A 16,412-nucleotide genomic window follows, 5' to 3' on the forward strand; every position below is an offset into this window, starting at 1 on the left:
GGATTCAAAAGAAAATAAAACCCTGTCTTATTTTCGGAGCAATACGGTATCTCAAAGATCAGCTCTGAAAATCAGACTCATGGTTACTGCTTGATAAGCAAGTTGAGGCTCTGGGCAATATGCACTTGGGAGGGAGGTTGGTTGCATATATTCAGCCCAGTTGCAACCCCATCTGGAGTGTGAGGATGTTGCAGTGGTAACTCATACCCTCATCATCATGAGGTGCTCATCTCCATTTTTAAGGCAAGGGATCCAGCATTGTCCAAATACATTTCTGTGGTCATATAGCCAGCATGACTATATGCCGAGGTGCACAGAACATTGTTATCTTCCCACTGAAGTGGTACCTATTTATCTACCGGCATTTGCATGCTTTCAAACTGCTAGATTGGCAGGAGTGGGATAAGTGATGGGAGCTCACCCTGTTGCATGGTGCACGGGTCTTGAATTCTGGCTGTGAGCTTTTCAGCTAATAAGCTCAGCATCTTTAACCACTGAAGCATCATTCCCCATTGCTCTCCAGGTAGTTGCTGTTTAAAAAAAACAATGAAAGCTCTAAGGCAGGGGTATCAAACTCAAGGCCCGTGAGCTGCATCCAGCCTGTGATGTGGTTAGATCTGGCCCACAGGGCATCCTGGTCTACCCAGTGCGAAGAGGAAAGATCAGGCCAGCTTGGCTTCGGCCCAGTCTACCCAATGTGAACAGGAAATATGCCAGCAGTTTGGGAAGTGGTGTCAAGCTGGCCACACCCACCTGCCACCCAAAGTCAACTTCAGCCCTCCAATTTCCATCTTCAGTGAAATTGAGTTTGACACACCTGCTGTAAGGGGTCCAGAATGCAATAATCCAAAAGCTGGCTGCTACATGCTGGAATCAACATTCAATCCCTGTGTTGTGGGACCTGAACTGGCACTCTACTGGATTCCCTAGTTCTATCTATGGGGGTACCTGAAGCAGAATTCTGCACCGCTGCTTGTGAGAGAAATGCTAATATTCTGCCTGCTGAGATGGACTTTTAACATTTTGTGAAAAATGTAACATATATCCTAGAAAAATACTGACTTTATCTTTTAAAATATATCATTATGTTAAAGTGCACCGAGTGGGATAAAACGTAATGGGATAAAATTTGGTTTTGACAACAGTGATATTAGAAATGTCAATCACTCAAAAATATATTTACTGCTCGTTCACTAACCTTGTTATGTTCTAGTGGAGGAAGTTTCAGATTTAAGTATATCTCTCCTCCTGAGAGGCGATGCCAACCCAGAGCAGAAGTGCAGTTTGCTGGTGACAACATACAGCAATAAAATGAAAACATGTTTCAAGCAAGTTATAACGAGAGAGCTGAGCATTGTCACCATCACAATGCTAAGAAGGCACATTACAGTGAAACTTCAATTCTTTGGAGCTTTATTTAAAGGACTTTGGATGCAATGAGCTAAATTTGCATTTGGACTTCATTTTTGAAACACCCGACAAGTTGGTTGTTTCGGTAGTCCTTTCAAACAATTAATGTAATTTACCTTTTTTTTTGTAATAATATGAATGGAACCATTTCTAACCATTAATGCTATTTGTGTAATGGCACTCATTACATGAAAATGCAATGTAATTATGTCCTTACACAGATGACAAAACCAACATTGATTCTCTAAATTTGGGTTTAATGCAAATGGATATCTGTTCCATCCACACGAGTCAACATTTCACTGTATGTACTGTCATCCAGAATGAAAGATTTGCAGAATTTTAGTTCAATGGAACTGTGAGAATGATATATAAAGTCTTTTTCCTTCCCTTCCCTTAAACCAGTGCTTCTCAATTATTTTCTGTCATGCCCCCCCTAGGAAGAAGAAAACATTTCGCGCCCCCCCCCCGCGTGACTGTAAATAGTATCATTTGTCTATAAAATTGTTATAAGTACACCTCTGCATAACACTGTATCCTTATTAACGTATAAGAGAATAAAAAAAGAAAAATGTGGATCAATTTACAACAAAGAATAGCTTTATTAACTGTAGCAGAAAAGATTTAAAGGAGCACAGCTAGAACATATATGTACATATATTTATATATAGAGTATCACAGAAGTGAGTACACCCCTTAACATTTTGTAAATATTTAAGTATACTTAAATATTTACAAAATGTTAAGGGGTGTACTCACTTCTGTGATAACACTGAAGAAATGACACTTGTATGTGCATGTATACATGTTACGGTGAAAGTCCGAAATCTGGTGAATGTCGACATTCACCAGTGAATGTCGACATTCACCAATCTCGCTTGGTGAATGTCCGAAATATTTGCTAAATGCCCTTATTTCTGACTTACACCGGTGAATGTCGACATTCACCAAGTACGTTTTCCCCTCTCTTTGGGGAGGAGGAGAGCCAGAGGATCGCCTCTCTTTGGGGAGGAGGAGAGCCAGAGGATCGCCTCTCTTTGGGGAGGAAAGTACGTTTTCCCCTCTCTTTGGGGAGGAGGAGAGCCAGAGGATCGCCTCTCTTTGGGGAGGAAAGTACGTTTCCCCCTCTCTTTGGGGAGGAGGAGAGCCAGAGGATCGCCTCTCTTTGGGGAGGAAAGGACGTTTCCCCCTCTCTTTGGGGGGGAGGAGAGCCAGAGGATCGCCTCTCTTTGGGGAGGAGGAGAGCCAGAGGATTGCCTCTCTTTGGGGAGGAGGAGAGCCAGAGGATCGCCTCTCTTTGGGGAGGAAAGTACGTTTTGCCTCTCTTTGGGGCATCTTTGAGGCGATCCTCTGGCTCTCCTCCTCCCCAAAGAGAGGGGGAAACGTACTTTCCTCCCCAAAGAGAGGCGATCCTCTGGCTCTCCTCCTCCCCAAAGAGAGGGGGAAACGTACTTTCCTCCCCAAAGAGAGGCGATCCTCTGGCTCTCCTCCTCCCCAAAGAGAGGCGATCCTCTGGCTCTCCTCCTCCCCAAAGAGAGGGGGAAACGTACTTGGTGAATGTCGACATTCACCGGTGTAAGTCAGAAATAAGGGCATTTAGCAAATATTTCGGACATTCACCAAGCGAGATTGGTGAATGTCGACATTCACCAGTGAATGTCGACATTCACCAATTTCGGTCTTTCACCGTAACATACACACACAAACACACACATATATTTCCTGCATGCAGTGATTTCTAGAAACAACACCTGCTCATCTCAATGGGAAAGACCCATGCATCCCAGATGCGAAGACAGTCCAAGTGGTCTCTCCCTCTGTCTCTCTCTCTCCCTCGTCTCTCTCCCTCTCTCTCTCTCTCTCTCTGCCTTTCTCTTTCTGTCTCTCCTTCTATTTCTGTCTGTCTTTCTGTCTCCCTCTCTCTTTCTCTCTCTCTGTCTTTCTCTGTCTCTCTCTCACTCTCTCTGTCTCTTTCTGTCTCTCTCTCTTTGTCTCCTCTCTCTCTGTCTCTTTCTGTCTCTCTGTGTCTCACTCTCTCTTTCTGTCTCTCTCTTCTCTCTGTCTCTCTCTGTCTTTCTCGGTCTCTCTCTCCTCTCTCTTTCTGTCCCTCTTTCTCCTTCTGTCTCTCTCTGTCTCTGTGTGTGTGTGTGTGTGTCTCTCTGTCTATCTCTTTCTGTCTCACTTCTCCCTCCCTCCCTCTCACTAGCTCTCTCTTTCTCTATCATCTTCTGAAGGTGGGGGGGGTTGAAAAGGGGCCCATTTTTTGTGCCTCCTGGGGCACCTGTGCACCCCATTTTTCACCTCCCCCACCCCCAGAAGCATTCTACTGGCAACAAATGGGCAAAAATGGCCCGTTTTTGGGCCAAAACCTTCCCCTCATGGCCAGTTGCAGGGCGTGGATCCCGCTCGGAGAAGGCGGAGCGGCAGCTCCTCCCTCAGCCAGGAGCCAGCGGGGGCTGGTCGGACAGGCAACCTTGGCGGGAAACTCCAGTCCGCCGCCGCCGCTGCGCTGTTGCCGCCGCCGTTGCACCCAGATGGAAAGGGAGCCTTCGCGCCCCCCTTTACGGAGCCTCGCGCCCCCCCTGGGGGGCGCGCCCCACTATTTGAGAACCACTGCCTTAAACATTCAGGGCAGAGATATATAGATATTACATTATGTCATGCCACATGTATGATGATTTTACATTCCTGGCAGTGGGCTGGGTTATCTGTTTTGCACAGTATCCTACGTAGTATTTTCAATTACACTGACTACCAAAAGGGAGCCATGTGATCAGTTCATCCTCATTGGGAAGAAAAAGGACGAATTCCATTAAAGCAGCTAGTTAAAATTGTTAAGCCTTGCTGGTGCATCACAAACCACAATTTACTGTATGATAATTTTCCTAATGCATACATTAATGCTGTGTTCAGTAACTTATTCATATAATTATGTAAATGATTTTTTTCTTTTAGAAATGAGATATCTGATCTACATATTTAAGGGACTAAGCATTTTGCATACCACGATTTCCAGCAGGGCTTCTGAGTTTGTATGTTCTAATGTGAGAATTTTGCATTAGAACATGCATAGTCTTTCACATATGTGTGAAACATTGAATTCAATGGGATTTGTTTATGAGGAGACATACATCGCATCCCATTGAACAATACATGCCAAGGGCAGCAACCTGAATTTTGATTCTGTCTTGAATTCACTAAATGGCTTAAGCAAGTCTCTTAGTACAGTAGTCCCCAACCTTTCTGGCTTGGTGCATTGCCGAGTTGGGGAGGGGATGGTTCCTTGTGAACAGTAAATATGTGTGCCTGCTGCTTGCACAAATGGAGCACATTGAAAGTTTATGCAGCTGAAGTTTAGAATTTAGATGCACGTTTGGTTCACTTTATATGAAATAGTTCCATGATGGCGAACCTATGGCACCCGTGCCAGAGGTGGCATGCAGAACCCTCTCTGTGGGCAGGCACGCCATCGCCAGCTACCCTTTTGGTTTCTGGCATACCAGTTGGTCTTTGTGCATGCTGGAAACCTGAAGACTAGCTGGCCAGTGTGAATGCACGTGCCAGCCAGTTGATCTTTGGATTTCGGGCATGCGCCCCGGCATACGCAAAGACCAGCTGGCCGGTGTGCATAGGAGTCCTAGAAACCCGAACAGCAGCTGACTGGTGCGCACATGTGCACTGGCCAGCTGGTCTTCGGGTTCCTGGTGCTCGCACATATATACACACACACATATGCACATGCTCCGTTTTGGGCACTTGGTGCTGAAAAGGTTCACCATCACTGGAATAGTTCATTTTGTGTGGAAATGAATGAGGTAATAAATACGAACCCTTGGCCATACTGTTTTTCAAGGCAATGAGACCTTTGGAAAGGAAGGGGCTGTTGGTTTACAGCAGAGGTGTCAAACTTGACTTCATTGATGGACACATCAGGGTTGTATTTGACCTCAAGGGGGCCATGGTTGATGTGGCCATGGTGGGTGTGGCCAGCTCGACATCACTCATGCTGGGGGCACTTGTGGGTGGCCTGAACACTCTGATAGTGAAAATGGGCTCCCGAGTTCCGTGTTCAGCTGTGACCGCTTCCTGAAACCCTCTGCCAGTGAAAATGGAACTCGGGAGGACTACACACAGCCCTCCCGAGCTCCGTTTTCACTGGCAGAGGCACCGTGGGCCGGTCCTTTGCTATTTCCAGGGTGTCCCCATGGGCCTTGAGTTTGATACCCTTGACTTACAGTGTCTGATCATTTAAATTGCAAGGCCAACCCCCCCCCCCAAAAAAAAAAACCCTGGGTATAAACTTATAGAATGCTTTGCTGGTAACACTGTACAGGTAATCTTTGACTTACGACTACCATTGAGCTCAAAATTTCTGTTGTTAAGTGAGACATTTGTTCAGTGAGTTTTGCCCCATTTTATTACCTTGCTTGCCACTGTAGTTAGGTGAATCACTGCAGTTGTTAAGTTAGTGACATGGTTGTTAAATGAAACTGGCTTCCCCTTTGACTTTGCTTGCCAGAAGGTTGCAAAAGGCAATCCTATCTTCGGGACGCTGCATTCATCATGAATATGAGTCAGTTGCCAAGCATCTTTATTTCGTTCATCTGGCCATGGGGATGCGGCAATGCTTGTAAGTGTGAAAAGTGGTCCTAGGTCACTTTTTTCAGTGCCATTGCAACTTTGAACGATCACTAAATGAATTGTCGTAAGTCAAGGACTACCTGTATTTTTGTATGATTTGGTTCAAAGTCATGTCTGTTTATATTAAACCATAAACTTTGTTTTTAGTACGACACAGTTGTGTGAATGCTGCAGGGTTATATTTTCATGGATGCCCTATTTGTTAGCTTGGGATGGTCCAGGTCTATTCTTTTCAAAACAATAAAAACAGAGTTAGCTAAATGTGTATTTTCAACATTCATTTCTGTCTCAAGAGAGAGACCCGTTGACCTTGAAAGCATGCAGTCTGCTAAGGGAGGGAAGTCAGGGAAAGCTATGGAAAAGGGAATTAGAAAAGTAAAGAACAGAAGAGCAAGAATAGAAGAAAGAAAGAAAAAGTTGATGGCATTAAGACAGAAAACCCAGATACCCAAGGTTATCATTAGACGAAAAGAAGCATATTTCCTTATCTTCTGCAGTAGTTTTTGGTAGATTTTTCTTAGGTCATTCTCCCTAGGTTTCCTTAGACCAGTGTTGGTGAACCTTTTCAGCACTGAGTGTCAAAACGAGAGAGCGCAGGCAGGAGAGCGCTGGAAACCGGAGGAGCAACTCCTTGGCGCGCACATGTGGGAGCGCCAGAAACTGGAAGAGCAAGTCCCGGCGCATATGCGTGTGCCAGGAAGCTGAGCTTCCAGTTTTCAGCATGTGCATGCACACCAGTCACCTGGTCTTCTGGGTTCTGGCGTGCAGGCATGAACAAAATCCAGCTGGCCGGCATCCATGTGCGCACCAAAAACCGGAAGCTCAGCTTCCTGGCACACGCTCCAAGGAGCTGCTATTCCAGTTTCCAGCGTTCCCACATGCGCACAGACCAGCTGGATCCTAGAATAGCAGTGGGCAAGCCCAGAGAGATGGCTCTGCGTGCCACGTTCGGCACGCTTGCCAAATGTTTGCCATCACAGCTCTAGACAAAACATTTAAATTCAATGGGCATCGCTCCTACATACTAATCTCTGCATAGTACACACCTTGTCTGGTGGAATGTGATTAATAGACCACTGCTTTAAATGAGGTAATCATGAAGGTCTTGATACTGATTGGCAGGGCTTGGGAAGGGTAATGAACATTCTAGGGCAAGGGTGGGGAACTATGGCCCTTCAACTATGGAAGTTGAAGTCCACAAGTCATAAAAGGGCCATAGTGCCCCATCCCTGCTCTAGTGATTTTTTTTTATCTTGCCTTTTCAAGGGAGTTTCCAGGCTAGCAGCAATCTATGGTCCTCAGCTGGCCTTTCTGAGCTTCCAATGTGCTCCCAGGAGATGAAGCCGTTTTGCCCATGCAAATCTAACCACGCTATCCCTAGTACTGTAACTGAAACCTTCCTTCCTTCCAAATGCATGGCACCCATTGTTCTCGTCAAATGCATTCCGTCAAGTGTTCTCCAGTAGCATATCCATAAATGTATCTGTCCAGCATCGTTGGCATGCTGAAGGCTTGCTCAACATATAGCAGGCACGACACATCAGCACTGCAAGGCTGAAAAATGCCATTGTCATTATCTGGACGGTTAGGAGAATGACTACCTAATTGTATGTCCTAGTAGGTCCAGCCAAAGTATTTTCTGGGTAGATGGTTGTCTACTTCTGGGACTGGCAGAGCAGGTTTGTTTTTACCTTCACCCCCTGCTCTATAACTTCCAGTTCATTTTCTGCTCCTAGGACTCTTCTGCTGATGAGCCAAATCAGAACAATATTTACACAGCTTAAATGGAAAGGCTCCATTGTATTTATATTTTATGAGACATTTCTGCTGGGTCTGGATTTGGAATATTATCAGTGAACATAAACACCAGTCTGTTTTGATATTTTGAATACATGCAGTATTTTCTCATTTAAAAAAAAAAGATACATAGAAGCCATGAATTTAGACATCATTTCCAAACATTATTTCCCCCTCCCCCATAGTCAATTGTATTCACTGTTTTTGTTTTTGCCTTGTTCATGAAATGTCTGAGAAAGTGTAAGGAATGAAACGAAAAATTTGTAGAGAAAGGTAAAAGCATCTTACAGGTCACTGAGAAGTTCCTGCTGGAAATATGACATATGTAGAGAAACGTTTCAAAGTTTGATAAAACCTTGCAAAATAAGTTCAGTGAGTTTCTCATCTGTCAGAAGAATATCCAAGAAAAATAATTTCACATGAAAAGCTAGGCAAGCTTTATTCCAAGATGGAATGCAAGACAACTTGCTCTAACCTTTTCTTTGGAAGAAGAATAAAGGGAATCTCTACATTCCTTAAGTCATTCTTCTAAACCTTTCAGCATAAAACTATGAATCTGAAAAGTCCAAACCCTGCAGAGCACTTAATAATGGCATTGAACCTATGCATAAACAAACCTCACAAGAATTGTTTCACTGAAAGGTATTGATATAAAGTCTCTTCTTGCTTGCTGCTGTTGAGACCTGGTGCCAGGAGGCTATTTGATGACTCACTGAAGCTTGAGATCATTATGATGTTCTACTAAATGGTGATGACAACGAAAAGCATGACAAATGAATTTCATTTTTACCCTATCATGCCCTAGCGATACATGCATAGAAAACCAATTGTGTTGTGGTTGCAAGGCCTAAGCCCAACCCTTAATGCATTAGGCCCGGTTATGAATGATTTTCAGAAATCAGCAGAAAAACCAGTCAAAATTTCATTTTCTTAGTATAAGAAACACTTAAGTCAGTTAAAGCAAAAGCGAACTGTACCTGGCTCAACAATAGTGTGAGAGGGATCATGGGTGTCCTTGTGGATCACAACTTAAGTATGAGCCAGCAGTGTGCTGCAGCTGCTAAAAAAGCCAATACGGTCCTTGGCTGCTTTAACAGAGGGCTAGATAGCATCACTTTATACTACACTGGTAAGACCTGCATCCATTGGAATACTGTATCCAGCTTTGGTCAGCACAGCACAGAAAAGATGTTGAGACTCTAGAAAGAGTGCAGAGAAGAACAACAAAGATGATTAGAGGACTGGAGGCTAAATGGCACAATGAACTGTTGCAGTAACTATGTATGTCTTGTCTAAAAAAAAAGAAGGATTAGTGGTGATGTGATAGCTGTCTTCCAACATTTGAGGAGCTGTCACAGAGACGAGAAGGTCAACTGTTTTCCAAAGTACCTGAGAACAGGAGAAGAAGTAATGGATGAAAACGTATCAAGAAGAGATCCAATCTAGAACTAAGGAGAAGTTTCCTGATGGTAAGAAATATTGATCAGTGAAACAGCTTGCCTCCTGAAATTGTGAGTGCTCTATCACTGGAGGATTTTAAGAAGATATTGGACAGCCTGTCTGGAATGGTATAGAGTTGTGGTGGCACATGGAGCCATATTTGCCGGCATGCCAGGTGTCAGCTCTGGCGTGCATGCGCATGCCGGTCAGCTGACTTTCGGCCTTCCGGAGCACCAGGGAAGGCCATTTTCGCCCTCCCCAGGCTTTAGGAAAGCCTCTGGAGCCTGGGGAGGGTGAAAATCGCCCCCCCCCAGTGCAGGGGGTCATGCATGCATGCACGGGCGGGAGTCGTGTGTGCATACACAGGTGGGTGGGACACATTCCATTGTGGGTGTGGGCACAATTTTGGCATGCCTTTACAAAAAGGTTTGCCATCACTAGTATAGAGTGACCTGCTTGAGGAGGAGGTTGGACTAGAAGATCTCCAAGTTCTCTTCCAACTCTGTTATTCTGTTATTCTATTCTGTTGTCATTATTAAATCTAGGTTTTATTCTGGGAGACAAATCATGCAGCTAAGTAACAAATCAGAAGAAAAGCAATTCAAATCAAGTATGTTCCTTTTTACAGGAGATTTCGTATTTTGTCCATCTGAGTTTTTTTTTTTAAAGGACAAAATCTATCCATTTTAGTGCAATTATTCCATTTGACAGTTGCACAAGCTGATTGAATTTAGATTTGGAATGCATTGAAATTTCAGATTGGAGAGGTTAACTAACTGTTTGATAATTTTAAAACATGTAAACAGCGCATACCTTTAATTCTTGCTTCCTGATGGCTCAAATGTGATCCATTCGACTTCCATCCCTTCTTCTGACCTTCGGAGAAAAGAGAAACCCTCGAGGATGGTAGAACTCCTGCTTTGCATACAAAAGGTAGTCATTTCAGCCCTTGGTGTCTTCAGGATGTAAAGATTCCTAAGAGAATCCCTGGAGAACTGCTGGCACTCCAAAGAGAAAATATGGGACTAAGCCAGGGGTGTCAGACTCAAGGTCCGGGGACCAGATCCAGCCTGCGGGGTGCTTAGATCTGACCCTGGAAACAACAAAGTGCCTCCCAAAATTGGCGTAGAGAAAAAAAATACAAAAATGGTTATGGATGTGACACTAAGTATATTTTCTGCTGAGTAAATTATCTGTATGAATGCATTTAATATTGGACATGCACAGATCCGAAAAAAGCAACTATACACAGACAATTGTTTCTACAGCTCATTGATGATTTACATAAGTATAAGAGCAGATCACAGTTAAATTTCCATTGAGCCAAGGTCTCATTGCCATTTCTATCTCCCTCACCCACAATCACTGTTGTGAGGTTAAAGTGAGGAGAAACCCATAGACTCGATGCATCCTAGAAGAATCGGGATAGTAACATAGTACTCTTGCATTCATATAATTGATGTCTAGTTTTGATGTCTTAGTACACTGTATACATATTATTTTCTTTTTAAAAAACATTTTAAATGTATATATAGTTACTTATTTTAATTTTTTTTATAAACAAAGTGTTGCCTGGGTTTTCCCCTTCTACATCTTCTCTTATGCATAGTTCATTTTACATCATATTTCCATTTTAAATTTCATTCATCATAATTTCTTTCCATATTTTCCAATTTAACTTCAGTTTCTTAATATATAAACAATATCATTATTTGCCTCTCCAAGTTAATCAAATTTAACATTTCATTTCCTTCTATTAGCTTGAAATAGATCTATACTAGTCTCCCTTTATTTATTATCAGTACAAATACAACACAAATATAAAAAGGCAACATTAAAAATAAAAATATGGTTTTCTGCCTGCATGGTCTTCTGTGATGAGCCGAAGGACAGAAAGAGGGAGTAGTGACCTTCCTCCCATATTTAGGCATACCAGGGGTTATAACATAAATACATACCTATTTCCCTGGCTCAACTGATAAGGAGGCGAGCCTGTGGCTTAGTGGCTAAGACTCCTGCCTAAGATATAATACAGCCCAGGTTCAAATCCCAGTAAGGGTATGGCTAGCTGATGAGAGCTAATTAGCTCGAAATAGATCTATACTAGTCTCCCTTTATTTATTATCAGTACAAATACAACACAAATATAAAAAGGCAACATTAAAAATAAAAATATGGTTTTCTGCCTGCATGGTCTTCTGTGATGAGCCGAAGGACAGAAAGAGGGAGTAGTGACCTCCCTCCCATATTTAGGCATACCAGGGGTTGTAACACAAATATATATATTTGTGTTGTATTTGTGCTGATAAATAAATAAAGGGAGACTTGGGCATACCAGGGGTTGTATTTGGGCATACTAGGGGTTGTAACACAAATGTATGTATGTATGTATGTATGTATGTATGTATGTATGTATGTATGTATGTATATATTTTCATTCATTACTTGATTGAAATCCATTGTTACTTATGTTGAGTACAGGCAGTTTTCTATTTTAAATGGAACTCAGGGAATGGACAAATTCTCTTACTTTGTCAGATAAGATTGACAGATCAACCATGCTGTTTAAATACTAAGTCTTGGTATACTGCCTTTAGAAAACAGAGGGACTTAGGAGAACAGTTAATTTGACTTCCTGATTTATATACTCCTTAAGAAATAGAAAGTTATGGACTTCCTTGGATACCTTTATCTGTTCTTGCACTAGCACTACATTATTTTCTTTACAACCATTTAATTAAATCCTCTGTTTTTCATCAGCATTACTAAAGCGAGATCAGGTTAAGATCTTAGTGTGGGTACATAGTAGATTGCTTCCTTTCAGTTTACAAAGCCAATAGATTCCCAGAAGAGAAATTGGAATTGATCCTCCTCACCACCATAAGAGACCTCTTATTACATCTCAAAGCAGACAGTCATGTTCCATTGTCTTTATTCTCTCTTATCAGCAGTCTGGGTTTTATATTGCAGTGCTGTGTAAGCTGGATTTGAGTTGAGAAAAGGCTACAAATCAAAAATCCCAAGGGGCCTTTCTCCATCACTGCTCTTCGCCCACCCAAGGCGTCTATGAACTCTGTTCATAGTCACCTTCAGTCTTCTTTCCAGATTTTACACCCCTCGTGAGGCCTCTTTTGAAAAGATTCAAGATAAGGAGGAAAATACTACTTTAAAACCCGTAAGGTCATTAGATTTTTTTTTAAATTGCAACACAGGTTGAAACTGCAAATGGTCTTCCCTTTGTCAAACTTCTTCTCCGTTCATGACGTTTCTGACTTGAGAGCATCAGGTAAAAAAAGTGCCTCCACACGTCCATTAGCTCACACAAATTCTTGAGCAGAACCACATGGGCTGGTTCTTAAAACACATTCATGGTTTCTTGTAGTTTATGTAGAATATTCTGAACTGTCTTAATTCATTGTTGTTGATAGCATAACACAACCTGGATACACTAAGCAATGTGTTGTATTAGATTAATATTTCTCCTAATTCTTTAGATAAAAGCCAATGTCTGCTTATGAATAGGCTCATGATGGCACGTGTGCTAGAGGTGGCACATTGACTCCTCTCTGTGGGCAAGCGCACCGTCACCTGATGCTGTTCACAGGTGCAGGAGCACCTGAAAACGCCCCCATAAATGGCCAAAACCAGCCTGAAAATAGGCCATTTTCCAGGCTGTTTTGGGGGCTGAGCTTGAAAAACGGCCTCAAAACATCTTGAAAAACGGCCTCAAAATGGTCTGAAAAATGAACAAAAAACAGACGCATGCGGGCGCTGGGCAGTTGGTCTTCAGGTTTCTGATGCTCTGGAATGTGCCCATGTATGCACATGCAAACACATTAGGGTTTGGGCACCTGGTGCCGAAAAGGTTCACCATCACTGGAATAGGCTATTCCTCAGGTTGTACAACTTTGTTCAGGCCACTGGTTTCATTTTTCTTTCAGAGGTCTAATCCCCAAAACTCCTAGGAGCAGTGGCTGGTGCAGGAATACCACATACATTAGGCAACAATCAATTAGAACTTTTATTTCGCCTTTCTGATGATTATTTTTTTTTTACAATGGAATGAATGTGGACTAACAGACATACCTCATTAAGCAAAGTCAATCTACTTTCTTCTCTATGTTCCCCTCATGTCCATCTATGGAAGGCTTTATTTTGGTATTTCACATCAGAAAACAGGAGAATGTGTTCACCTGGTGCAAGTGATGGCAATGTTGTTTCATTTCTCTTTAGTAGGCAGCTGTTTTTGATTTGCTACATAATTCCAGTGATGCCATTTGATTACAACTTGATTCTAATTCTAAATGACTCTTTCCAATAAGTATTTTGCTTTTGGGTTGTTTTTTTTAATTCACTGGCTCCAAATTTGATAAATTGTCTGCATCTATATAAATGTTCAAGTAAGTTTCTTCCTAAGGTTCTCTTACTAGCTCCTTCCTTCCTCCCTCCCTCCCTCCCTCCCTCCCTCCCTCCCTTCCTTCCTTCCTTCCTTCCTTCTTCCAACTTCATATAGGACAATATGTTGGCCATGTCTGGAAAACCAGTTCTGAGAACAATATTCTCTGAAGAACTAACCCACCAGTGCTAGGCCTAAATAAATAGTTAGGGGAAGAAAACAGATTATAAGTTTATTGTCTTACTCAATTGTATGAGGAAAGATTAGAGTTAATTGTCCCCCTTTTAAGCAGAGACATTCAGCAAACAAGGACAGTCAATAGGTAAAGCGTATAGTCTATTTCACAATCACTTTGGTGAAGTTAATAGGGCTTCCATTGGTGTACAATATGTCAGTCAGATTTAGTCTCAGACTGTTTCAGACTGATAACAAAGAAGAAAACTTTGGGACTATTAATACTTCTAAATGCCCGGAGTCATTTAATACTCTTGATTAAAGGAATTTTCTATCTCCTTTCCATGGTGTTTGCTCTTGTGGGTTGAGAGCATCAATCCTTGGGCTGTAACACTGCCCAGACTCCTACCCAGATTACTATAATTCTACTTTATTATAGGAAGGTCTAATAACAGAATCTTGTAAACCTTGCAAAGAATCAGAGCATGGTGATCTTTCTCACTTTCAGGGCTAAATTTATATTTACCTAATGATTGTTGAATACCTTCTTCAAGGTTATCTCCATATTTCATGACAATGTTGTATTGGAACAGGACATCCAGTAAAGCTTCTCTTGGAATGGCTGGCTCCTTCTTTTCTTCTTCTTGCATGTTCACCTTTGAGAAGGCTAAGCCGGACAGCCTTACAATCCAAGGCCTCTTTAGCATGCCCTGAAGGTGTTAAAATATAATAATATGCAAGTGTAGAAGAAAAGAGCAGCTGGCTTCTAGATAGTGTTCCATTAGTGTTCACCAAAATCCAGCAGAAGGCTTGTAAATTGAATTCAGTGAAGCAAATTTTGCACCTTTATTCTTGGTGCACAAGCAACCTAAGGTAGGCCTTTGTGCATGTGTCCAAGCACAATTTTTTTTTTTGAGGGATTCAAACAAAATCAGCATACACATCCCAACCCTGTGTAAAAATACTTACATGTTTCTATCTCTTGGCTTTTTACATTTTTGAATAAACGTTGGTAGCCTCAACACCAGTTCTTCATGTAGTGTTACATTTGAGTCCAAATATAGGAACCTGAATATTGAATATTTCTGCACATGTTGAAGTTGTCAGTTTTATGTCCTTTGATAACTTAATGGAATCAAATACATTGGAGTGAAAAAGAGAAGATGATTTTTTTTAAAAAAACAATCTATATATAAAGACAAAGCTTTTTTTTGGGGGGGGGGGGTAACCATTAGTGGAAGCATTTTCATAAACATAATTAAGGCTAACAAAATTTAATTAAATATGAATATTTTCATGGATTTGCTGTTAAGTTTATTTATGTAATTTTTAAACAAATTAAAACACGCTTCATAGGCCAGACGATACCTTTCATGCTAATTATTGCATTCGTGTGGGAGATTCATAGTTATCATTCATTGTTACCATCAAAATTTACAACTGGTTTTATGACCACATCATGCTGTAAATCAGAAGGCTTTGCAAACATCCATATTATAGCACTGCGTTCTGACCATGTATTGCAGTTAATTGACAGCAAGCATTTTCTCTTTAAATGTCCTTTTTTCCCTGTTGGGATTTAAGCTTGTAATTTATAAGGCAAAAACATTGCCTTTATTTTCTTAAATATACAGTTGCTCTTTTCTGTAATATAAATGGAATAAACTTTCATGTGACTATTAAGACATCGGGTATATTCAGCTGAATCAGGGCTTGAAAACAAGAAGTTTGGCATGTAGACAAGCCAAAGCTCTGAAGGCACCAGTGTATTATAGCAATGATGAAAACCACATCAAGATCCTCCGTGATATTTTATTTCATGTGGTGACATGGAATATATTTATATATATATATATACATTAAGAAGTATGCAGTTTTCAGATCTATTAAACTCAGATTTATTAAACTCTAGCTTCTAGATCACCGTGGCCTAAATAATGCAAGATGGAAGTGTCGTCCATTAACATCCGAGTTGCCATACACTGCCATTCCCATTTCAATACAATTTCTTGTTACATAGATAACCTGTTACTGTGTGATCACTTTCTACAGGAATGGACCTCCGTTGGGTTCATCAAGGGTTGCTGCTTATTATTTCCAGATGCTTATTGGAGTTTAGAAGTCTCTGTGTCCATAGACGAACTTGGTCTTGGTAAATTTAGAAAGGATCTGAGGAATTTGAAAGCTGGGAGTCCGTATTCCCACTGTTAGCTTATTTTCTCTCCAGACAAAATGGTTTTAAAGTGTGCTTCTGTAAATTACAGAACATTAGGCTCTTTAATCTTGGGAGGAAGGAAAGGGTAAACACACACACATCTCTCTCTCTCTCTCTCTCTCCCTCTCTCTCTCTCTCTCTCTCTCTCTCTCTCTCTCTCTCTCTCTATTTATTTTGGTTATTTATTTCTATTGATGAAATTTCAGGCCTGCCAACTAATTGTACCCCATGAAGTAGTTGGCTTCTTTTAAGTCCTTTTTTTTACAGTTTTTATGTACGGGAAGAATTTTCATTACAAAGTAGAGCTTTGTCAGTGCATTATGAGAATGGGTCTTGTCC

The sequence above is a fragment of the Natrix helvetica genome (genome assembly GCF_964273705.1).
Source record: "Natrix helvetica genome assembly, chromosome: 2".
Taxonomy (NCBI): domain Eukaryota; kingdom Metazoa; phylum Chordata; class Lepidosauria; order Squamata; family Natricidae; genus Natrix; species Natrix helvetica.